At 40.9% G+C, this 26,754-nt stretch overlaps 1 long non-coding RNA gene across 1 annotated transcript; it reads right to left on the bottom strand.

Annotated features, from left to right (window-relative positions):
* Positions 1–206: 206 nt before the first annotated feature.
* Positions 207–22,188, bottom strand: LOC112989172 (uncharacterized). Its single transcript, XR_003260747.2, has 3 exons — positions 22,097–22,188; positions 2,377–2,465; positions 207–2,011 (listed from the first exon to the last, which is right to left on the bottom strand). It is a non-coding gene; the product is annotated as an uncharacterized LOC112989172 (long non-coding RNA).
* Positions 22,189–26,754: the final 4,566 nt, after the last annotated feature.

The raw sequence follows: 26,754 nt of genomic DNA, 5'->3' as shown, positions 1-26,754 counted from the left end.
TTGATTTCACCAAAGGTTCGATCAGGCATTTTTGGTATAGCAGTCTTCAGAATATTTAATAGATTCACAGTACTCTGACCAGATAGGTATCCAATTCCATTTTTATCCACTTGTCACCAAGCCGACAGGCATTTTATGTTTATGACAGAATATGCAGGTTGTATAGCACAATGACCAATCCAAACAAGAAGTGTCATGCAAGGATTATTTTATTTTATAATTTCAATCTCAAAAAAAACCCTAACCCTAATGCTTTTGAACTGTTTCTAAAAAGATGAGACTAAAAGGTAATAATACTGTACAGAAGGACAGAATAATGAGAATATTTGACATTTACATGTTTTTCACTCTTTGGCACTCCAATAGCATATGCCTATCCTTAAAATTTTTGTTGAAGTGTATCCTCTTCCAGGCCATGGATAATCTTTGTCCCCAGAGGACCACCTGCATAAGTGCCTGTACTCTTCTTTGCGGTAACTTTAGGCATAGAGGGAGGTGTGCAGGGACCTGGCTGAAGCTCCTGCTAGTCCCACTAGCTGAGGAGTACAGCCTTTTCATGGGGCTTTCCCCCAACAACTGAAGGATTTAGAATTTGTTCAAATACAGCTCCAATGTTTATAGAACTCCGATCCAACAAAAACTTATCCTTGCAGGTCTGCAGGATGGTTTTCCTCTCCAGGTAGATTTAACGCTGTTTTCCATATCTTGTGTTCCAGACATCTGAGGAGGCCTCAGTGCAGCTGGTTCCATTGCCCACATTATAACAGCAAGGAAGTGATCATATTTTCTTCAGCTATGAGTCAGAGCAATTTCCAGATTTTACTTGAAAACAGTTTTTCAGGTTTTTTAAAAACCCAAAGTTGTCATTTCTATTTTTGCAGGGAGGCACCTCTATTCCTCCTGCAGAAACACCTTGCTCCATAACATTAAGTATTTACAGACAAACCTTGCTTCAGGACAGCTTTTGTTTCAACAGATAATGAAGTACCAGCAGAAACACTGAATGTATGAATACACGGGCATCTAAGCTTGTTCCTAAACACAAGCTCAGTTCATATTCACTTCACAAAAGGCTGTTTGGAAACCAGCCCCTGCTCAAGCAGAGCCTGTGGCCATAACCAGAGGAGGAAAGGCAAAGCTCCCACTCTCCCTCGGCCCAGAGCCAGCTGTGCCCTATACACAGTTTGCAGAGGATGGGCATTGCCATGGCCATCCTGGCTGAATCCTTCACTCCCACCTCACATTTGCTTTTGCAAGCAGCATTATGAGTTCAGCACTGGGCAGATAAGTGGATTGGGCTCTCTCCTATAAGATCTCAGTAAAAAAAGAAGGAAGTCAGTAGAGGAAGTCTTGGAAGCTGAGCAACAGACATCTCATTGCTACTGTAATGACACATGTAGCTCAGGTCAAAGAGCATGGTCCCAATGACAGTAAGTAGCAGTATGTAGACTTAGCAATGGACCCATTTATATTATGAAATATTTCAGTGTGTTTGTTCTTACTCCACAGAGCTCTGGCAAGCTATAGTAATAGCTGATCCCATTATAAATTTGTGAGTTCAAGATCTTACAAATTAGATAAAGAACATATTTCAAAGCCCTATGTGTTTCTTTTCATAGACCTATATTTTAAAATTTGTTTCTATAATGCACCTATCTTGATCAGTCCTAGAGCCTGTGGAAAAATATAGCTCAATTTCATGCACAGAGTCAGGACCAAGATATAATCTAGCTGGTCTCTGGGCATTTTAAAGCCTTCCTATAACACAGTCACTCTCCTACTGTAGATGGAAAACTTGGGGTCAAGGAGACAGTTGCTTCCATCTTGGTTTTGGGTTTGAAAATCAGTAGGAGAATGTGAAAGGCTTAGAACATGCCATGCCAGAGAATTAAGTCTCAGCTTGCGAAGGAGACTCTAGTTAGGCAATGACAAATTCCTTCCTCTCATTAGAGACAAGTTCCTCCGCATCAGAAGCTTTCCCTGGAATGTGGCTTTGAGCTCGAAGGTCACCCTAATGATGGAAAAAAGAGATCTTGGTGATCTAAAGCAAAAGCCTGTGAAGCAGCTTTCTCACAAGCCTCACAAGCCACTGTAGAGCAATGAGCAGGAGCCTGTCGGGAGATGTCGCAAAGCTGTGAGCGTTCTTGCAATGCAGTGAGAGGTCAGCTCCCAGGGCAAAGCACAGAGAGGCAGATAAGAAATCACCCACATCAGCCGTCATTTCAAAATTGGTAGCAGTGCTAAATAGCATTTTTCGCAAAACACACAGAAAAGAATAGAGAAATTTCCGTAGCCCTTTCCAGTGGTAAGGATGCATTTGGGGATGGTAGAAAGTGAGGCAGTAAGACACAGTTCTCAAGCTCTATAACACAGCACCTTCCTGTAGTCTCTGTGGGACTGAGGCAGGCCAATTCCAGCAAGACACATCCTCCAAGAGGAGACAGTGAGATAAATGTGGCCAAATCCTAGAGAATAAAGAAAGAAACAGAGAAGGTAAAAATAAATGTATTGATTCACCCAGCCTCATCACCCATGAATGAGAGGAACCTAGCAACTCAAAGAAAAACACTGAAAATGGCTTTCAGCAAGCTGTCAGTCCCTCTGCATCCAGAGAGGGTGTGCAACTCATGCCACCCAGTACTACTATAACAAAAAACAGGAGGAAGATTCAAAAGAGAATGAGTCTTGGACATGAATTAGAACATCATCCCTACAGCAAAAGTTAAGACAAAAATAATCACGTATTCATAGAAAACATAGTTAAAAAGGCTCTTGGAAACCTACCTAGTTCTCTCCTCTATGCCAAGGAGCACAATTCATCTGTATTTAGGAAAAGGATCCTTTCTTAGTGGCATATAAATGCCTAATTAATTACCTACTACAAAAGCTTTATACTTGCAGCTAACACAAGCAGGTTTTGCTTTCTAGTGTCAATGATCGGACTTCGAACTAGACAACCTGAACTTTTCAGGGCAAATATTCCAGGTTCTGAAATGTTCCCCTCATCTCTTACGGTGTCTTGGTTGCAAGAGGAAATATCCCAAATCCCCTAGCTTCCATATTAGTAAATGCCTTTTTACGGAGTGAAGTACTTTGCTGCTGAAAAGAAAAAAGCCAGATTAAATCTGCGTACACACAGAAAGTGGAAATTTAAACAGGTGCACATTCATTTAAATAGGAACTACCTTATTACAGTCAGCACTAGTCCCAAACTGACAGCAATGCCCTTTAAAATAAACTAATCAGATTGTTGTGTTAAATCAGATGTGGAAGCTTTCCTCCAAAATACTGCTTCATATGAAATGTCTTGAAGGAGAGCTGAGTTACAGAAATACATGTGTTTGTGTGTATGTGTATCTGCACACATGATGTTAGACTGGAGGCAAAGAGGAATGTTTGTCACATGGGGGAATTACAGTGTCCCACATTATTGCAAATGGGGTGAAAAATTATAAAAATTAGTACGATGCCTGGTCCTATTTCTCAATTCCTCATGGAGCCTGGAGGCACAAACTATTCAGCAGCTGGGCTGGGAAAGAAAATTCCCCCTTCATGAAACATTATAGCACAGTTGAGCACATTACAGTTGCACAAAACTTTTCATAGCATCAGCTATTTTCTGTTGGGAAAGAAAAAATACTTGAAAGCACAGCCCCATTCTGCTGCTGTATTTTTTGAAAGAAATGTTCTTTTTTTACCCGAAAGAATAGCAAGTCATGAATATGCAGGTCAACCGCTTCAAGTGTGGATCCTCTTAGCCTCTCACCAGGTCCCAACACAAACAGCCTGCCAGAGGTGGTCTGAACAAATGCGCCTAAGGACAGCACAGAAGCACCTTGCCCAAAAGAATCAATTCCAGCACTGTTTTAAACTGCTCCTTACCCTTTGCCAGGAAAATTACATCAAGACAGCTGCATAAAGAGAGAAAAAAAAAGAATTTTTTGTGTGTTTGTATGTTTTGATACCCGGAGACCAAAGGTGAGGGCTTTGTTGTGTGTTTGCTTTCATTTCTTTATTATCTGTGAAATTGTGTTGTCTGCGTGGCATGTGGTGAATAAATACTTGTATTTGTATTTTACCTCTCCTTACCTTGAGTTCAGGGTGATTTCAGAGTTACTAGATAAAACAGAGGTAGTCCTCTTTCTGTACTGATATAAGCAGGGGCACCTTAAATGCTTGAGCTCCCTTCCCTTTTCTCCAGAGCATCAAAATAATAACGAAGAGCATTACCTATATAAAGTGCGTGAGTCAGGAAAGAGTATCATGGAGGTCAGAAGAGGAAGAAGCACCTTTCCATGATGAGGGTAGCTCTAAAAGCTCTCTAGTACGCACCAATTATACCTGAAAATCAAGAGCCCATGTTTGTCGTGCTCTTCCTCATCCTAGTGGGGTTTGGACTGGGACTCACTGGCTTATGGGGATTCACCTACCTACCATAATATCAGCTCAAAAATACATATCTGCCAATTTTGGTTGCTCAGCCCAAGACACTGATTTTTGGAGTGCCAATAAAAACTGCAAGTACTCAGTGTTTCTACAAAATAGGTCCCAATATGCCCCATTATGTTCTCCCAAATTTTAGAAATTAGTTTTGAGCCTGAATTTTTAGAAAAGCTCCTTGAACTGGCCCCCACTTCCTATCATCTTCATCTTAACTCTTCTTCTATCTCATCATCAAAATTGTTTGTGTAGAAATACACTTCAGAGGCCATATTCTGAGATTTCTACCCCTAAAGTGAGCCAATCCATTGAGGTCAGCTAGTCACAGAAAATTTAATCTGCACCTGCACAAGAATAGGAGAACAGATAGTACTTCTCTAGCCTGCAGGATTTACACAGTGTGGGATGGGACAGACAGGTCCAGTTCTGCTTTTTTATATTCAGTGTATTTTTTTTTTTCTCAAAGTGGAATCCATACAGTCAGAAGTACACCCCTGTAGAAATAAATAAACCTGAGATACAGGAGACAGAGTTCACCTTATTCACTTCAAAAGGAATGCTTGGAGATACTAACTGATAGATATCATTCTTCTGTCTGAAACCAACTGTCATGTCCATTACCTGCATCTGTGTGGGCAGAGAAGAGTACTGAAGAAGTCAGAAGGTTAAAAATGCAGCAAAGCTGAGAATTTAGCCTGCCCGACAAGTTAGACAAGCGACCACTTGTAGAACTTTGTCTACCGTGAGAGAAGACAAGTACTTAGAAATGAGCCCTCTTTGTGAGATCAAGGATCTTGTAGTTAAGTTGCCTTTTCATCCAGCGATGGTGTTAGGCATTAACCAGTGTTGTGCATTTTTCTGGGTGTAATGGTATAATCTAGTGGACTGAGTAAAGACTTTGAAGTCTGGATGCTCTACTCCTCACGTTTTGTGACTTTGAACGAGACACCATTTTCAAGTCAAGGAGTCCGCTTCTTGATCTTGAAATGCATTTGGTATAATACACTGCAAAACAGGTGGCTACTCTGGACCTTGAATGATGTTTAAGCATCTGAATTGACCTGGCTTTCAGCAGTGTGGATCTCCTGTTGAAGATACATATCTTTTGACTGTTTGTAGGGAAGGGAATGAAGGACTAGCTTTCAGACTTGAAACCAAGATTTACCAATTCAAACTCTTTGTTCAAGAGTCTTCCTTTCTCTTTTTTTTCAATTCTAGTTCAGCTATAAAGAACATTTTATGCTATTGTTCCTATGCAGAGCTCAGAGGCTGTAACAATGGAATGCAAATGAGGCCCTTCACTTTTGACAGTCTGGCTTTGATCTGAGTCTGAGCACCTGAATTTAGACAACACTTTTGAAACGTTTGTTCTAATCTCCAGCCACAGTATCGCCAATACTAATCTTTCTTCTCAGCAACATTTTTGACATCATTATTCACTCTGTGATCTAAAACTGTGATGTATAAGAAGTACTGAAAACATTTTCTATTGTTGACGGTTAGGCATTTCTTCCAAAAAAGCTGCTTCAGAGATGCTAAAATTAGGATTCATCAGACTACGTCTAAGTTTTACAGCGTAAGCTTCTACGTCTAAGCTGGTTGCCTAGACAGCTTTCAGTCAATGGTGAGGTACTCAATGTAATTTAGGGTGTGCTCTCACCCTACATACTTACCTCTGGTCTAGTGAATCGTATCCTAAATGACATTGATTTTATTGACTAGATCTTTACTGATTTTTAGACGAGCTTAGACACCTCAATATCACAGATTATGCATTATAGACACCTAAAATTAGGGGTTATAAATCCCACCTTCGGATCCCACTTTCATTAAAACACAAAAGGACATTTCTACATTAATCTTTAGCTAGACTCAAGGGTAAAAAGTAAAACTTGTCATTTTCATTCTTGTTATTCAAAGCTAAATTGTACATTTCCACCATTTCTTGCACTTTGATGCATTTAGCCGAGTCCCATCACCGTGGTATCCCATACTTTTCTCTCTCCTTCTCTACACCTTGTTAGTTACAGCTTTAAGAAGAAGGCTGGTCTTCCCCCAAAAGGTATTTTTTAATACTACAAAATCAGCTGAGATTAGCCTATGTTCTTCTGAGTTTCTCAGAGGTGTTCATACAACTGCTGAGTCTCATCTTATTTTTTTTTTTCATTTTCCTTTTCAAAGTAGTTGGTACTGCTTTATCACACATATCCACAGGAAGAGAAGTGAGGGAAATAGCTCCCAAAGACTGTGATGAGTTACCCCTTCAAAGAATACTAACATCAACATTACACTTTGATCCTCACAGCCAGCCACAAATGTTTTAGAAATAACTCTTTATTCAAATATTTAAGAACTTACAGAGAACATCCACACAAGGTGACGTAATTTAGAGGCTGTAAAAATCAGTTCAGTAATAAAACACACTCCTCTCCTTATGTTAAGGTGCTCCAGATTTTGTTCTCAGTGTAAAGTCAAAGGATCTTTTACCCAGGTACATATCTAGGGTGACCCTGCCAAACTCAACAGAATTAAAAGGCTGTGAAATAGAGTAAATCACAGCCACAGTAACTCATTTCATTTAAGCAGAGTTATTCCAGAATCTCAGCAGTCTAACTAATTGCTTGGCCTTGCTCCACTTTCCCTGAAGACTGAAGCATCTATTTTTGTCTATCGGACATTAATGGGAACCTATACAACACCTGGAAGAAGATGCCTAGGGAACTGGGCATCCTTCAGCAGCTCTTTTTCAGCCTAACTTCACCTGGACCTTGAAGCTTTGTCTCTTTACTAACACTGACCCTAACCCTAAAGTTGATCCTAAGTCAAAGCTTTTGGCCTGACCTGAGGCCATGGCTGAACGTTAGCCCAAGATCCTCAGCCATGCCCAGATGAAAAGGGAGAATTCTTTGTGCATCCTCCCCCTTCTTTTGGCAGCCCTACTCCAACTGAAGCTGGTTTCCATTTATGAGGACACTAAAAAGAAAAGAGTAAGTTGAGCAAAACAATAGAAACAGAAAATACACTCAAGAGTAAGGTGAGCAAATGAAAACAGAAAAATATCAGAAAATGTGAGTAGCAACTGAGAAGGGTAATTCTAAGGATAACAGCAGTAATGCAGTGTCCTAATGGCTGAATTCCTTCTGTTCCCATAATTTTTGGTCTATTTATCTTTTAATAGGTGGTATTCCTTGTCATACCTTTCAAACTTCACAAGTTTATTGCTGTTTGCGCAGCATAGCTTCCATCCCTAAAGGCTACATACTTGATAGGAGAAAAATGTATGCAGATAAGATTTTTCCTGTGTTCAGCTTGGCAGGCAGACAGTTGCATGTCTTCCTCTCTGAAACCTGACAGTTATAAAATCTTGCCAACTACAGTGGTGGGATTTGGGGCCAAAACGGTAGCAATCCAGTGGGGGACGCCGAGAACTAGCAAGTATGACTGGAAAAACATTTGGGTTTTGAATGGGCAGTTCAGGGCTCAGGCTCTGTGCAGGCAGAGTACTAATCCTAGGCCCATAGGAGGGAAGGCAGATTTTTGAAGTGATTTGGTGCCCTCTAATGGCAAGGATGCTTTTCACCAAAATGTTCTGATAAACACACTTTAACCCCAAAACAGTAGCTGTCCTTGCTAACAGGTTCAGTTTGATTAGCATTGTCCTGTCTCAGAAACTAGTTTAGTTGCCTTGATTGATAAGACCTCTCTCATACTGGCTAATTTATATTTCCATTTATCATTTGGACTTTGTAGAGGCTGAGGCATCTCATGAATTCAAATAATTGAGGTCCTACTATGCCTTATGTGCACTGTGGTGGCATGGCCACTCTGTTAGCTCTGTCACACCGAGAATGATGTCTGTTTGCCCTATCTGAACTGCATTGCATGCTGCTGGAAAAGTCTGCTGATGTCATGGTGGGAACATAAGTTCCTCACCCATAGTGTTTGTAAGTACTGCACAGTGCAGAACCTATCCATTCCTCCTGTGTGGGTGAATTTGATGAACCACAGCATATGTTTCTTTAAGAGTCAGAATTTAATGGAGTACAGTGAAAAGTTCAGAATTCTCTCTAGTCACTGTACCAGTGAGTCAAATCATGGATGTTAACTTCAAGAAGGTCCACTGACAAGGCCAGACTGCCTGGGAAAAACAGAATTAGAGAGAAATAAAACTATCTGTGTAAATTCAGGCTTCCCCAGGCTGGTGCTACTGTTTCCAGCATTTCTCTAACCATCAGGGTGTATTCAGAGCTTTTCTAAGTTCCATGCACATGGAGCAATGCAAGTAGCTACAAGTTACCCTGCATCTTCTGTGCTCTGGCTGAACAGAAGCTAGCTCCAAACAGGATACAGTTTTGTTCACATGGTGCTGTGCTTGGATTAATAAGCCTGGGAAGAACAGCAGAAGGATTGTAAAATGCTGAGTGGCTGGGTGATAACATAACCAATATAATTTAGTTTTGATAAATCTAAAGTAGGAAACAAATAAAAACAACCACAACTGTATCTAGATACAGTGATGGTCTCTAAATCAGATTTTACCAAGAAAATGATCTAGGAATGACAGTGCAGTGACTCTAAGAAATGCAAATTGAATCACCAGAGAAAGACTTGATAAAACAAAATGTTATGACATTATATTTAAATCCTACTATACGTCAAGAGCTGTTTGTCTCTCTCGTCATCACAGCTCAAAAACAGACAGTAGACCAAGAAAACACAGACAGAAGTGTAAAACAGATGGTCAACAGCATAGAATAGTTTCCGTACAAGAAACTATTAAATGGATAAAAGTGTACAAAACCATGGAAGATGTAGAGAGGAGAGTTGAGAGAGGTTATCCACTGTTTTTCATAGCACAAGAATCAGGTGCACCAAATGCACTGAAGCTTCAGATTTGAAAACAAAATTATTTCTTTTTCTCACCACCCCACCCTCCCACACATGCAGTTAAATGGTGAAATTAATTGCAACAGGGTTTTGTGGGTTAAAAATGAGCTGGACACACTTCTGAAGGATGGATCCATTAAAATCTAGGGAGGCATGATGAACCTTGAGCTCAGAAATTTCCTGTCCACTGGAAGCTGGGAGGAGAAGGAGGAGTGGTTCATGGTAACCAGAAGAAAAGAAAAGGAAAGGTAGTCAGAAGGTTGATTTAGAGGTCTGCAGATCTTTTAGCATATTCTGTCTTAGTACTGCTGAATTTGAGAAACAAAGATCATGTGAGAGCGAGCTGTGGCTGAAAGCGAAGGAAGGTCCGCCCCATGGCTTAATCAGATCTTTGACTCTTTTCCTGAAAATCCTAATAAAGATCAGAAGTTGATACACACATCATGCTTATTTTGGAAGTTATCAATGAAATAAAGGTTTGGCAGTGCTCATGGTGCTCTAAATCAAAGCCCTTTACTGAAGGATTCAAGCATTAATATGGTTTAAAGCAAGAAGGAGATGTCAGCTATTCTTGTCTGGCATCCAAATACTGCTTTTTCCTCTCACCTGTCTTTGAATGGAGGCTAGTGACTTCTCTTTGGCTTCTGTCTACCGCACAGAAAAAATACCAGTTTGGATGTGAGAGTATCAAAAGTTAGCAGCTCGCCTTCACTATTAAAAGTGCTTGACAAATTATAATTTGAATTCATCTGGCTTTTGTGCTCATCCACTAGCTTTTGCTATGCCTTTTTCTAAGAAAGAGACCTCTAATACGCTATAATCGAGTATTTTTCAGTGTTATTAGGTAGTAAAAGTGCAGAGCCATGGACAGAAAGCTTTGTGAAGGCCAACATCCTTCTCTTCCCCTTGCCTCTACTTCAGTTAATGTGTTCTTCCGACTGGCCCTTTAGAAAGATGCTCCATCAGGACTTTCAATCTCCTTTTTAATAAACTAAACAAATCAAGCTCTTTGAATCTGTCAACTAAAGCATTTTTCTTCAGCTTTTGAGTAGCGTTTATGGTTCTCTTCTACCTCTTCTCACTTAACATTGCTTTTAAGACCTGGACAACAGGATCGTTTGCAAGATTCCTGTAACATCACAAAAGCTGCCAGAGGTAAAAATGTCAGTACTCCTACTCTAATATTTTTATATAAGAATATCACACCATGACCTCATCCCTGATTTAATGCCCATTGCCCCTTCCTATCTCCCCAGTTGTTTCCAGACTGCCTGTGGTCGAGGGCATGGACCCTGCCTCCTAAGTATGACCCAAATACCTTGCCCCTAAATGGCACAGCTACTGTGAAAGCCAATCACTGTACAGAAGCTGATTCTTCAGATCCACATCTTGCCAAAATTCAATATATACCCTGGAAAGTATCCCAGAAAAGAGATTAATTATGAGTAGTTTGAGCCTTGGTGTGCCTCCTTGGAATTTACACTTAACCTCTGACCCAATTAAAGGCTGTGGAGGGACCATACACAAATGCTATGTTTTAGTTCCTTGCCCCTATAATTTACACCCCAAACGAATATCCAGGATCTGCAGGCACACAAGGTACAATTCAGAGACTGGAGGAGAGAAGCCACAGTGTCTTGGTGTCTTGGCTGAGTATCCTCCTTAAGGGATCACTCAGAGGAACACAGTGGTTGAGGCAACTGGAGGCAAGCGGAAGGGAACAACTTTGTTCTTCACAGAGCTTTCTATCCACCACTCTGGCAGTTTTACTAGATAGCCCCACTGTAGCACAGAGAAAGACAGCTTAAGCTGCTACAGCAAAGAAAAACTTCATTATGGCTCCATACCCTGTGGTGCGTGAAAACCAAGTGGCTTAGCACCTTCCAGGATTAGGCTTTTAAAGAGGAGAGGAAAAAACATTCTGTTGTTGTGAGTTATTAAAAGACCAGATAAATATTTCAAATAGAGGCATTTCTTGGTGTGCTTGCATGTATGGTTATGCACTCCTCCCTGCTGTTGTACATGTGACACAAGCAGTCAGTATTCAGGGTGGTAAAATTCCCTGGGTGGCTCTACTGCACAATAGCATGTCAGTCTTTTTCCTTCAGGATCTCAGCTCAAGGCTCTTATATATTACATAGTCTGAAATATAACAACTTCAGCCTTAATGGGTTTTGAAACCACATCTGCATCCATCACATCCAAGTGCCTTTCCAAAATATTTCACCAATACTCACATTTTGGGTTTGATTATAACCCCAAATAAAGAAGAGATTGGGTCTGTAAGTAGAAAAAAGGGTAAAGAATAAGGCAAGGAGACAGCCTTCTCTTTGCACAGCAATTAAAGCCCAGCTAGAGCAGCTCCTCAAAGAGGAAGACAAGAAAATAACCAGCAGAAGTGAATGCTGCAAAAGGTTACTATAAAGACTGTTTCTGGATCCCTTCTGGAAAGTGCTGCAGGGCTGAGTAAGGAATAAAACCCATAGTTTGACAAAAGAAAAATAAGGAATAAGATCCCTCCCACTATAAAAACAAAAAGCAGCAGGTTTTTCAGCCTTCTGTGCAGTGACTCCATGCTATTACAGAAAAGGCTGTTTCAAGGTGCTGCTTCCCACCCAGCCCTAATAAAAAAGAGTAACAATTATACATCCCTGAGCTCTCCCAGATACCCAGCTAGAATCTCTCTTCCAGGAAAAGCTCCATAAAAGGAGTTAAAAATTTCACAGGAGAAACAGAACAAGTCACCGTCATCCTTTGCTGTGCTCTGCAATGCTTCCCTGTAATGAGTGCGTTCCAAAGAGTGCATCCAAAGAATATGATTTCTGCCTTGGAAATATACTGCAATCCATTGCCAGAAGCAGGGACAACTTCTTTATTCCTCTCTCAGCATCTGTCAAGTCCCATCGTGTTAGAACTTGTAACATGGACATCCTGACAAGTAAAAATGCTGACATACTACTTGGCCTTATGGTGCATGAATGCCTCCTTCTATTCCTGGCTTTGCTACTGGCCTGGGACTAGAGCTTGGACAAAGCACAGATTAAGTGCCTCAGTGTTCACAAACACGTATAGTATGTGCTCACCTTATAGCAGTGTTCAGAAGCTCTTGCAGCCCATTAAATAATGCTGGCCAAGAGCTTTGGGATCTTCTGTTACCACAATAACGGTTTATCTCCCACGTTTTGAAGGATCAGCGCAAGTTGTTCCCAACTCCTCAGTGGCAGTGTATTTTCCTGGAAATGACCACATGGTGGTGGTGTATCACCATGAGTTCAATGTTCAGGTCTGGTTCCCAGGAACACAATACTTGGTTAAAGGACCTAGTAATTGACAGCACCGCACATTTACAGAGACGCTTGTGGAGTGAAACCTCTTAGCCCATTTTACCTCAGAATTTATACTCACTGCTGAACTGCTTTGTTTACAAGGCATTCCAGTCAAAAATCTCCCAGAGTTTTTCAAACAACAGATGTACCACTCAGCAGGCATATCCAAATGCAGAAGTATTCAGTCATAGAGAATTTAATTTCAGTATTCCGTCAGAGAATTTCATTTATTTGTCCATCTGATTTATCTCTCAACCTGTTTTTTAATCATTCCTAGATATTCTATCCACTTACCAGAGAAAGCACTTCTGAGAATTCCATTAGAATCAAGCAATGTTGAAAGCTCATTTTTTTTAATTTCTTGGGAAAACACTGCTTCCACAAAGCTTTTCAGCTATCCTTCATGAAAGACAGATGCTAAAAAGAATGTGTACTGCATTCTCATTGCACTTTTCAGCCCATTCACAATATAGGCTTTAAAATAGCTACCATATGTCCTTGACCAAATGTAGATAGCAAGAGCCTGATCTAATACCCACTGAAGTCAATGGAGACTTTCAATTTTCCCTTGTTTGGCCCTGGATGAAGTTCAAAGTTGTCTGGTTCAAGGATCAGATCTTCTATGTTTTTACAAAGATGATTATTCTTCAGTATGGATGTAGGTTACAAAAAAATCCATTAGGACTTTGTGCACAAAAGAAGCCATACGTAACAAAGACAGCATGTCTTAAACCAACAGAGACATTGGCTCCAGTTTAATTGGTTTGAAACAAGGGCAGATTATCAACAGGGACGGAAGAACTGGTTTGGACTTAATGAGAAATGCATCATTTCCCACTCACAAACTTTCACTGCCAAATCACTCTGACCTTTTAGAGTCAAAACTATTTTAATGACTTTTTTCTTTGCATCATCATGGGCCTTTCTATTTTTATGTTTTGTTAAGGATCTGACAGAGAAATTCACAATACTGAAAGAGGGCTCTTTTGCAGAGAGAGTGACTACATACAGGAAATATGGGAAATGTCATGAAAGAATATTTTGTTTCTGAATAATTTCTAGGCCACATGCACACAGGCTCTGATAGTTCAGATAGGCCACTCTAATAACATTTTAACCATCTGACTGAAAAATCTTTCTGTGCTTTGCAAGCACAGCATCTTTGGCATCACAACCCTCTTTAGGGATTGGCAGGTCTCAGCATGCCTTCTTGAAATCTTTAGAACTGGATAATACATTTATCCACATCCACCTACTTCCAGTGCTTAGACACTTGAAGTCCCTGCGCAGCCAGAAAGAACAAAAATCCCCCAGATGTGTTCAATATGGCATTCTGAGGGGGTCTTCCCTGTTGGAATTGTTTCTTGTATAAATTATCCAAATATTCAGAAAAATACTGGAAATATCGCTAGAGCCTGTGGTTAAAGAACTCAACCAAGAAAGCAAAGGAGAAACCTCAGGCCTTTATCTCACATGGAAACTGAAGCAATGTGGCTATTGGGTATGGCTGGAAAGGAGGTATCACTTTGAAAACAGAAATTGGTACCTGATTCAGATCTATTAGGTAGCAGAGTTCCTGGCAGTTGGATGTTGCAAAACAGCTTATTTGCCCCCGAGTCCAGTTTAGAAATTAAAAGTAATTTACAATGTAGACTATAACAGAAATGAGACCAGTCATTCTGTGTCTAAATTTTCTCTTGCTCATTTTCTGAAAACTAGTGGGCCTTTCTGGAGTTTTGACATTTAGTTTAAACAGAAGCACTACTTCTACATGGAAGATATGAGGTGTTTCTGTCCTCTCCGCATTGCATACTCAGCCCTTCCCTGAGAGTAACGTGACCATTGCAATTTTACTGATACACTGAACATGCAGTTCTTTCAATGCTTGTACTACACAGTGTAATAAATAAGAAAACTACCTGAAACAAGTCTCTTCCTGACAGTCTTGTAATGCCTCATTGATAGTGATTACTTCAGAGGCACAGAGAAACATATTATTCTCTTGACTTTTCCTGACACTGGGAATGATTGAAGAGCAATGTCTTGCCAAGCATTACACAATGAAATTAGTTAAGCCAGGTCGAGACACCCACTCCTCTGCTTAGTAGCCTTCACAAACACAAGCTGGGTTACCGTTAACCATGGCAGAGATTTCAGAGCTCCTCACCTGCATAGCACCAACAGACACATCCTTCTCTTGTCCACCTTCCCTGGCACCATTGACAAACTCCCTATCCTCCAGTAGCTCAGCTTAGCTGGAAAACACACCTTCCACCTGCTGCTTCTCCCCGCTTCCTCAGCTTGGGTAGTCTGGGGCACCCTCTTCTCTTCCTCTAATCTTTTCTTGGACCTCAGTTCACCTGCTGGTACCTGCCCAAAGGAAATCTCTTGGGGATATTTTGCTGCTTTCTCTTATCACTGCCTGCCGCACTTATCAGGGCCTGGATACCAAAGGTTCAGTGATCCTTCAACAGTGTGGGTGGAGGAAAGAAATTCAGCCAGGTGAAACCTGTGCTTTGATCCTGAATAAGCCAAGGACAATTCACTCAAATCATTTGACCCTTTGTGCCGGAGGCAACACAGCTGGGAAACTGAGCGAAAAGAAAAATTTCACTGAAGATCAAATGCAACATCTGAGCTGAGCTCTCCTGGGCAAGTGAGTTACATTGGCTGAAAGAGCTCAGCTGAGCACAGGATGTGATTAAAATCCAGGTAAGGTGATAGAATTAACAAAATTGGTTCTTCTTTATAATAATGTATGGCAGAACCTAGGCTCAGAAACACTGTTCTGTCTGGTCAAAGGTAATCTTTTTTTCACTGCTGGGACCTGTTTTTTAGGCACCTCCAGAGATCTTAGCTAGAAATGTAAATTACTGCCTATCAATCAGACCTTTCCCTGGAATCATGTCATGGCAACTCTCTCTGACCATAGGAAGTATCAGACCCAGGAGTGCAGTAGTGCACATGTGTATGAGTATTAATGGAGCTTTTGGTACTGCCAACTGGGGTTTTCCTCTCACCTCTATTCCCAGCATGAGTAGAAAAAATTTTCTACTAAAAATGGCTTGCTGCCCCCCTCGATGTGCTTTATATTGTCACGTGACTCTGAGGGTTTTTTTTCTGGAAATATCACCATCTTTGTTATAAAGTAGTGGTCAGGCCACTAGTTCTTGTCAGGATAAATTCTGAGATGCATCCACATCAACCTGCCATGACTGCAACCCATTTGAGATCTTCTTGGGTTAAATGGTTAACTCAACATCCTTTCTCTCCCTCCCTCAGCATATTCCTCGGTGGCAATGACAATAGGCTTCCACATTACTTTTTTCCACCATAGAGACACACAGGGCAGGATACTTCTGACCCAATGGAGCCATCTCCAGCTTATTCACCTCATTTAAAAATAGAGTCAAAGAGAGTCAAGGACAACTAGCTCAAATATTTACAGACCTTTATAGAAGTATGTAAATCAAAATTAAAAATACATGTTGCATGAGACTCATCTGACATAAGATTAGTGTCTATGATATAAATATCTGTATATCAGATGATATCTGGTTCCTGAATGATCAGTAGAGATGTAGTCAGTACAGTCAATGGATATTCTGGTATGATTCATCTAACCAAATGTATGCATGCACTGAGATGCACTGTATCCTACACATGAGTCTGTGAAGGTTGCTTAGGGTAACTTACTCACTCATAGATACCCCCATTCAGATACTGTCAGGATAAGTGAGTGGTGGAAACTCAAGAGACCCCAAACTGTACTATGCTCTGGATAGCCATATTCATTCCCTTCTATATCTGTCAGTCAGGAATGATTGTGGCATGTCTCAAACTGCACAGGTAGATTTGTTGAGCAAAACTTCAGCAGTGTTCAACAAACCTGTCCTGTTAGACTGCTATAGCACCACTCAGAGGGAGCCCTTACAGGATCCAAGATGTAATATTTCTAATGAAATGGACAGAGACTACAAATGGTATCTGTGGACTTTCTCTGTTTTTGCTGTCGTGCTACCCTCTTTTTCATTCTCTGTCACATATTAAATGTAGTATCTGGAAACAAGAGATTGACTCCAGAGCCCTAACTCAGCCTCAACTGAGCATCATATGCCACTCTGCGGAGTCCATGATTGCTCCCTGGGTGATACTGAGTATAGGGGCTGAGCTGAGCAGCTGGTGCTTTCCCTTTAACATCCTGCTGGAAGAACTCCTGCACATCAAGCCATTAGACCATCTAATAGGAGTAATAAAGCTGATATCAGGTACATTTATTTTAACTATACAATAAGGCGCAGCATCAAAACTGCAAAGTGCCAGCCAGATTCTCAGCAGTACATAATATGTCTTGCATTTTTACATTTACCAGCAAGGCATAAACATGTCACAGAAAATTCCCAGGATGCAGAAATATTCTTTGCTGAGCTGAATAAGGAAAGGCAGGCACTATTCTTTAAAAGCGAGCATGCACAATTAACAAGGAAAGTATTGCCAATAAAAAGGCGAAAGATGGCCAGTGAGTGTAATTAAATGGGATAGTTCAGGGTGTGGGTTCAGAAGGAAAATGACAACTACAAGTAACAAAAGCACTTTCAAGGTAACTGGTGTTTTTAGCTGCAGCTTCACAGAACATGGCTAAGTGCAAACGGAGGTTTAGAGAGGCCTGGTTGAAGTATATGGTGAGTTTATGTCAGATAAGAGTCGAGTGGGATCCCAGAAAGGTCATAGATTTGGTTTTCTATTGGGAAGGATCTCTGCTGTTATTTTTCATCAATGAATGCTAGGACCAGAAGGTGTTCAGGTGTCCAGGTTTCCAAACTGGGACCTAAAACATAGGCTGTCAAAGCTCCCACTGATTCATTGCATGAATATTTATGAGGACCTGGACCTAACTGATTTGGAAAAGGTCATAGGCAAGCAGTATAGACAGGCTGAGAATACAACATTTATTTTGGTGTGCAGTTCTTTCCATTGGTCCTCTTTACTCATGCACTGATCGGCTGGCAGACTGTCCACAGTCCTCCTAAGGTCCCTGTTCCTCCAGGAGCCAGTCTGCTTGCTCTGACATACCCATCTTCATGAAACTCCTGTGAGGCAGAGGAGTATGAACTGCCCCATCAGGAGCTGAGACACAAACTCACATGGTCCTACAGAAAGGCTGTGGCAAAACAAGCACTGGACTGTGTCCCGTGCTTGTGTTTAAAATCCTTTGCCTCCAAATTATTCATGGCATTCAGAAACACATGTCGTCTCTAGTCTCTACGTCACCTCTTTAATAAACAGCTCAAATTCAGAGGATTCAGCTCTAAAAGGTGTCCATATGGGAACATTCAATGAAATCCAAGAACTCTGCTGCAGACAGCTGTCAAATTTATAGAACAGCAGGCACAACTGCAAGCAATACAATTGCGAGCACCACAGACTCGGTATGGATAGTGTCTTTTACAATGTAAATGTCCTCGGTGCTTTGCATCAAGAAGCTGTAAATGTTTTACAACATTTTAATAGAGTGCACATAAAACTGCAATGATTTGAAAGAAAGAAACCATGACCGTATAGCCAGTGTTGAAGAGACAAAAGGCAGATTTGTGCCAGGCTCCCTTTTAAAATATAGATTGTGTGAGCTGATTGGGAAAATCGGGAAAATCCTTTAATTACAGAAACTAGGCCTGGAAGAGACCTCAAAGCCTCGTGTAGCCTAGTGCTCGTGTTCCAAAGCAGGACTGAAAAAGCTGACAAGTTTGTCTCACCTATTCTTTCAAACCTCCAGTGAGAGCGTCCTGGGACCTCATTAGGCAGAAAAAAAGTCTCTTCTTCTACGGAGAAGCTCAAAAGCTCAAGGTTAATCTGCGCTACAACAAGGGGAAACTTAAACATGTCAGGTACCTTCACCTTCCATCTTACATCCCCATGTCTGACTTTTGCTACCTCTAAGTTGGGCTTACAGCAGCCATACTGAGTATTCATCAGCTGAGGACTGTCTTCATTGGTAACCATATTTAGCCACAGGCTCACAGATGTTTTTAGTCAAGAAAACTGTATCAAGAAAATGGCTTTCTATCCCGAGAGCAATGTGTCTTCTTTGTAAAACTTAAAAACCACAAGATGAGTCTAAGTCAATTTTCATCCTTGGACCAAGCCTGTGGAGTTCCCTGGAGTGGGTCAGGATAGAGCAGGTCAGTCACAAGGGAAGGTGGGAGGAACCACAGAGCAGCAAAAGTAAAAGCGCACAGCTGCACTCACCGGCTCTCACAAGCACAGAGAAGGTTTGCTGTGCTACGTGTCAGCTATCTGATACCTACTGTGATGTATCCTAAAAAGAGTGCATGTGGTGGTTACAAGGGCAGATTGTAAGATAACTTGCATAGGATAGTCTTTGTTTTCTAATCTGACAAATTAATAATGATTATATGTGTCAGAAAATAAAGCTGCACTACAATTAACTACTTCTTTATTATACAGAGCGCCCTCCTTATTTATTTAAGTAATGAAGGGTAACAACTCTATCTAGTAAACATGCTGGGTTCTATCCTGGCTGTCAGGTCTAATCGACAGTCTGGTTCTTGCCCTGCCTCGAGGGTAGTGCAGCTGTACTCCATCCTGCGCAGGATGGATTGCAAGTTTTGCTCTAGCCTTGCTGGATATGGACGAGTCTAATATAGGAGCCCTGGTAGTGATTTCACAAACTATGCTTGTTTTGCTCCTTACAGGAGTTTCGGTGGGGGGAGGGGAATAACCCCCAAGCGGTGGGGGGAGGGGAATAACCCCCAAGGAGTTATCCCCAGACCAGGGATAACCTTCAAAGTCTGTACTACAGACTCCTTTACTATGGGCTTCTTTATAAAGCATTTTCCTAAGTGCTTTGCTTGTAAAACTTCAGTAATAAAAATAAAAATAAAATAATAATAATAATAATAATAAAAAATAGTGGTCACTGTACTTGGTCAGTCCACCTAAAGCAGTTTCCTGTCATTGTGAGTGGCCAGAAGAGGGTTTTAGGGAAAAGCTGGGGCATACCAGTGTGGGGGCCTACTGATATTCCAGTGCTACCTCCCAGAACAGCTTTATCATCTTCCAACAGCAGAACAAAAATTTTTTGAGACAGCAGTCACGTCTTTATATTCAGCAGTCCTCAATGGATTTCTCTTCCATAAACTTGTCCTGTTCTCCTCTGAACCTTCATAATTTGTTAGTCAGCTCTTGAATCCATGTGAGATACCCACAACAACCTGTGGTGTGGAGTATTGCAGCTCAGCTATGCAGCTCATGAAGAACCACCTCTTTTTTATGCTTTGAACTTGCCCTTTGCTAGCTTTGGTTGATGCTCACTAATCCTTGTCTGGGAAGAGGCAGAGAATAATAATTACCTATGTACCCACTTTTGGCTACTCATGATTTTATAGACCTATGTCATATAACCCCTCAGTAGTCTCTGAGGTCTCCTAATCTGCTTAATTGTTCTTTGCAGAGAAGCTATTCTATACCTTTATCATCCTTGTTGCCTTTCTCTGAACTTTTTCCAGTCTTATTATATCCCATTTGAGACAAAGGGAGCAGAACTGCACACCGAGATGTGGGATTTATATAGAGGCATACTCAGGTACTCTGTTTTGTCCATTATCTCTTTCCTATTAACTCCTAATTTTAGATTTGTTTTTTTCCAAGTGTACTGAGCATTGAGCCAATTCTTACAAAGAAGCTATCCATTCTATCCCAAGATGTCCCTGAGTGATAAAGTTGGCTCTCCTCATCATTTCATACAGAAAGCTCAGGACTGTTTTTTTGTTTGTTTGTTTGTTTTTACCCTTGTGTATCATTTATCCAACTGAGTTTCATCTGTCATTTTATTGCCAGGTGAATTACTTTTGCAGTTCTTCAGAATTGGACTTTGTTTTCATTATCTTAAGTTTATTTGCCCTTCTTTGCCTGATGATTGATGAATATGTTGAGCAGGATGGGCCATAGCACATCTTCTTGTAGATCTCTGTTGGTCACCTCCCTCCACTGTGAGAACTGACCATTTATTTCTACACTCTGTTTCCTATCTTGTATCTTGTCAGAGAGCTTATGCTGAAATTCTGATGTCTGTGTGAGCATTTTAATAGACTGTGTCAGCAAGAAGAGTTGATTTTCATCACTAACATCTACCTGACCTTGATTTGAAATAAAAAGACACATACAGCAGTAGCTCTCAGGAGTTACTACCTGAATGTCAGAATAGTCTGCCACATAACATGAGCACTGTCCCAAGATGAGGATCATCCTCTTATCAGAACTGCAGAAGTAACACCTACATTACCATCCTCCTCTCCACTTCCTTCCTGCCTTTGGAAGAATCACACTGTCACAGAACAATTTAGACTGAAAAGGGCCAGCCCCTGGCTCAGAAAGAGCTGTGGTCCTGCCTGTCCTTTCCCTGTGGAGAGGCAGAGACATCTTTCTCACATGCCTCTCAAACGCAAGTTTTAGAAACAAATAGCAGTATAATATGAGATCTTATGAGCTGCCTTACTTACAAGCTAGAAATGTGAAGGCAAATGGGAAACTCAGGAACCACAAAGTTAATATAAAATGAGCTCCTGTGTCCAAAAATATTTCTTGTGGTTTTCAACAGTAGTTAAAATTTCCTTGGAGCCAACTGATGTTTTGTGCACACATTTAAAACACCAGCTGGAGGGTTCGCTTTTTTAAAAAAATTGTGACAATCCATCTCAAACACTGTTCTACTTTACAAGAACCAAATCTTGCTGCAAATGATAAGTTAAATGAAGCCTGTGTAGTGTGGAAAAGGTTATGTGGGTTTCTGTGCAACAGGCAAACAATTTAGTGCCAAATGGATTTAATTAAATGGAAGTTTGTGTTTACTAATGAGAGTTGAACTATAAAACAGTGAAAGAGGTGAGTGTGAGTTTTGGTTTCGTGCCATTTGAATTATGCTAATAGGAACTAACTTGGATATTTAGAACCTTTAACTAACTTAGAAATGTAGGATTCTACAAATAAAAGGACTTTTATCGGACAGGATGTCCCATCCCATTTCTTGCAGATCAGGCAGTCTCTTTCAGAGACTAGTCAAGTTGTCTTCTTAAAACTATTTTTTCTGCCCTCCCCCTCCCCAAATTTCTACTGCACAGAGAACTCTCTTAATTTCCAGATGTTGATGCTTGCCTTCATGCTGCATTTACAGACAGCAACTGTAACTCCTCAGCCCTCATTTTGCTAGCTAAGCAAACTGAACTCTTGAACCATTTCTGCAGTTCTTCTCCCCCATTTCAGTCTGTGTTCATCTTTTTTTGGCCATGGGTGACCAATTCTTCTACTGCATGCTGTCCAAATCCCTTGGAATGAAAATTGCTCTTAAAAGATAAGCAAATGTTCAAGCCAATGGAAAAAGTAGAATAGTCAGGCATTATGATTAGCACGTTGCAAAACGCTCCTACCTTGCCAGCTGAGAGCTGATCTCTGGCAGTGTGTGTTCCCAGTCCTTTGCAATGTCAAGCTGGTTCACCTCTGTGGTTGCAGAAGTTAAGCTTTATACCAAGTTTTATTTCCCATTAGCATGGACTGGGATCATGGACAAGGTCATTTACTGCAACTCAGCTGGCAGGGCAGCAATTTCCAGTTCAGGGCCAGACTGGAATTTCCACTTGCTCACTTTGGTAAACAAATGGCCTCACTGGTTTCCAAGAGACTACTCTACAGAAGTAGCAACCCACCAGTATGAGGATGGATAACCAAGATCTGCAATGTCTAATCCTGCTCTTAAACTCAGCTTTGAGGAAAAAAGAAACAGTATAAACCTATGAAATTACTGACAAAGCAGTGAGGCTAATGGCGAGAAACTTGACACAGAGATTTGTTAGGCTCTGGAACAGTTTTCCAAGGTTAATGATAAAAACTCCATCTATCACTTAGACCTTCTAAAACTAGTCAAAGCGCTAGAAAAATGCACTTTAAGAAAACAGTCCTCTATTATCAGGGAGATGGGCTGGATGACCTAATAAATCTTTTCTATCTCTGATCAGTTTTTCTGCTGAGATCAGTGGGAGGTGTTTTTTCTAGGATAGATCTGCCAAGCTTCAGCTCTTTGGGAGTAGACCTCTCATTATGGACAATTATGATGTAGTTTTTTATAACTGGGGTCCTGTAAAGATTAATTTTTCAGTATCTTTCACTGAGATATTTATATTCTTTGTTGTAAATATTTGAAATTGTCTTCAAACGGCCAGCTTCTTCTATCAGCACTTTACCAGAAGAGCAGCAATTTTGCTGCTACATGACAAGACTTGATTCCTATGTAATGAATTCGTTGTATCTACCTTCCTGTCTATCCTTATCAGTGCAGTGAGAGAAGCAGTGGACAGACACCTGTCAATCGTAGTGTCCACTAGTGATACAATGGAGATATCACTTCATGGCCTCTTTATGGGACTTCTCGTCAGGGTTTGGCTTACTGTAATGAAGACACCAGACAATTCTGTGTGTGCCATCATATGTTTTAATGGGAAGGGAGCAAGAGGCACAGCTTCTTTTCTCAAAATTATTTGGATCATGATGCCAGTCAGATCCTGGTTTTACACTGATGTACCAAAGTCATTCACTGCAACAGATTTACTTCTCATTTGTACCTATACAAAATAAGAACAAGGACTTTGCAGTGTGAGTCATTATATCAGCCAGGTCTGAAAACTGTCCCAAGACCCAGTGATAGACCCTGTGCAGCACATGACAGATTTCTAGCAAACGCTTTTGGGTGATTAACTATTTCTAAAGGCGGCAGGCAGAAAACTGGTTTCAGAAGAGGAAAAATAAAATGCTCGGTCCTTTTCTTGGCATGAACCCTTGCCATAAATGTAATTCTAAAAATGGTTCAGAATAATTCCCTCTAAGATGCCATTATAGTAGCATATGATGGAACTTAACAGCCTCATCTATACCATCTAACAGAAAATTATCTCTTTGCTGTAGAAATGTAGGGGTGGTTCAAAAATCCTGAAGAAAGGATAATGTTTTCCATTTAGTACTTTAGACTTTTTCAAGTAATTTTGATAGAACTCTATTATATTGTTCTATTATTTCCAAAGTGAATTTCTTCAGGAATCTAGGTGATTATTTTCAAATTGATAGACGTCCTTAAAATAAAAAGCAACAAGAACCAGAGAGGGCTGAGGTACAGCTGTGTACCCTGAATCTTTTTTTCATCTGGAAGAAAAGATTTCCCTATGTGTAAGGTTGTGTTTACTGATTTGCTTCTATGAAAAATGTAAAACAAACTAACAGTGAGATATCATCTTTGCCTGGATTGGCAGAACTAAATCCTGATTTACACAGCTGGCATCCTTTAAGACAGCAGACGACCCACAGTAACACTTCCCAGCCTACCTGTCAGATGCTTCTTCTCTGAGCATCCTTCTTGTTCCTTCTCTTCCCCTTCATAAGTACTTACCTGGTAATAAAAGTGCCACAAATCCAAGTGTTCCTCCTCAGCTGCACTAGGAAAAGAGGAATTTGCTTTAGAATCATTCTGCTGCCTTCTAATAACTTGCCAGAACTGGGTCCTCAAGGGTGTCTTGCTGGCTCTGTAACCCTCCTGTAGCCTGTCATAGGCCCACTTAGGGGAAGATTGTGATGCTTTGGGTCTGCAAACAGGAAAAGTCTCTGACCACATGTTTTGACCACAGAAAGGTCCCAGATCCTCTTCCTAACTTCCTAAAAGCTGAGCAGGGTGATCAGATAGCAGCTTCAGGTTGGCATCTGTTAGGTAGGGCCCAGCAAAACATTTCATATCACCTGCAGTTATGCACAACAGAGCTCAGGGTTAGCAATTAAATGCACGTAGCCAGACAGGTAGCATCAGCAAACACCTCCCCCAGTTCCCACTGCAGACAACGATGATCCTGGGAATGTCATCTCTTTTTCCCTGCAGGAAATATCTCCCCATCGCATTGTCACTTGGTCCTCAAATAGCTTGGCAAAAAAGCCTGGGGACCCTGAGGCAGCAGCTTCATGAAATGGAGAAGTCAATAGCAATGCTGGCTTAGTGACTTTCCACTCAGGGCAACTTTGGCAAAAACTGGTTATTTCTCATGCCAGTTGGTTCAGTAAACCAGTTACAGCACAGCCCCACATTCAGACACAAGGGAGGGACAGAGGCAACATTTTCTGATGCTGGACTTTATCAGACTTCCCCAGCCTGATCAATCATTTGAGAGGTTTCTGGGGTAGGTTGTTTCTGAGGTCTTTATTTCTTCAGCCTGAGCCCTCAAGAAATCTAATCATGCTCTGCTTGTGTCTAAGGATGTAGCTAACAAAGAATAAGTCTTCAGGCATGATTTCAGTGAATGGGATCTGGTAACAGCATGGAGTAGGATGTAGAGCAGAGGAATTTGCCCTTCCCTTCTTAAGATCCCACCTAACTGCACTAAGAGGGATCTGATGCAAAAGCAGCATGCAGCCAGAGCACAAACGAACTAATCTCGTGCTCAGAGCTGCAATCACATTTGTTACAGTGAAGAGGGAATGAGCAACAACTAAAGGAGAATCTAAACTACAATAAATCACAAGGACCGGATACTTTATTTATCTGAGGATCATGGAGGAACTAAAGCCTGAAGTGTCAAAGCTGCAACACTCCAATACCTAATGGATCATTAACAGCAGCCACTACACCTAGAGACTGCAGAGTGTCCACAGCAGTGCCAGGCTCATCATTATAGCTGTGACAGCACCAGGAGAAATAGCTGCTAACACCTCTGAAGGCAGAGCCGTAAAGCACTGAGATGTGTTTAATGTGACAGGGACATACTAACATAGCTCTTGTAAGAGTAAATCATGCCTCTCTCACCTGTGAGGATGCTTTGAGAAGGCTAAAGGAGAGTGTGAAGAAGAGAGCACAGGGCTTACTATAATCAGTCCTGGTGTGGATGTTTTAAAGGCTCCCATGAAACCAGTCCTTAGGACAAATGAACAGGCTTGAGTCCAAGGTTCACCGATGTGATACTGGTCCAGTGGAGTTTATGAAGAAAAGGTGACACAATCTGAAGCTTTGTTTTCTTGTTCCCAGGCTGGGTTCCTTCTTTAGAGGGAATTTTGGCCAGGAGAACATGGTAACAGCATGTCTCTACCACAAAGACCCTGCCAAGGATGAGGACAGAGTTGCTGATATTCTGCAGCAGAGGCATCTGTGCTTCATACAGATGGCCCTGGCCTCCCTGTAGATCTAGTGAGGTTTGTAAATGGGCCCCCTGGCAAATTTTTTGACAATGGGGGCTGCTCCAGCTGCTTTTATCTAACAGAGATTTGACAATACCAACAAAACCAAATATTTCTACATGTCTATACAAATCTTTGTCTGCCCATTTAGAGAAAACATTAGAATCCACAGTATCAGAATAGCTATTCTAAACCAAAAAAACTGTCCACAAAACTTTGGAAATACATACTTATCAATGCCTATTTTAGCTGCAGAGTTTGCTTTGTGGTATCTAAACCTATCATTTCTCTTCCATTTCTGTACACTGTGATACACAGCTAACATATTGCTAACCCCACACCAAAGCACAAGCTGTAATAATGCTATCAGACCGGCATTTCAGAGAGTTTTTTCTCACTAACCTGTGTCTGACCTTTAACTGATAAACAGCAAAGTGAATCTGATAGTGGGGTGATGCAGAGGCTTTATATCTCTATATAACTTCAATTGATTGCCCCTAAAATTGAGATAAAGTGATACAAGACTGCGGTATCTGGTATAAGAGAACACATTACTTAGCACATGAACAGAATGCCAAGGCAGAACACGAAGAGGTTAGACAAGTGGAAGAAACTGAGGAGAATGTGGAACAAAAATCTCTGTGCTGAGAATCCCAGCTGGTCTATCATCAGAATTAGTCATACAGTTGCATACAGATTAAAAACATCTTGTTTGATTAGTTTTAAAGCTTACTAGGGAATTTAGCCACACAACTTATTAATTTCAATTAGTAAATTAGGGGCCAACTACTTTTGTTGACTTCAAAAAATTTCGAATCCTGATATTAAATTTTTCTTTCCGTGAGTTTTTCATGGACTGAGAACAGTAATGGTGAGGAAATGTGCT

The sequence above is a fragment of the Dromaius novaehollandiae genome, chromosome 2, assembly GCF_036370855.1.
Source record: "Dromaius novaehollandiae isolate bDroNov1 chromosome 2, bDroNov1.hap1, whole genome shotgun sequence".
Taxonomy (NCBI): Eukaryota; Metazoa; Chordata; class Aves; order Casuariiformes; family Dromaiidae; genus Dromaius; species Dromaius novaehollandiae.
Note: the sequence above shows the minus strand (reverse complement) of the source record. Positions and strands in the feature narration are given on the sequence as shown.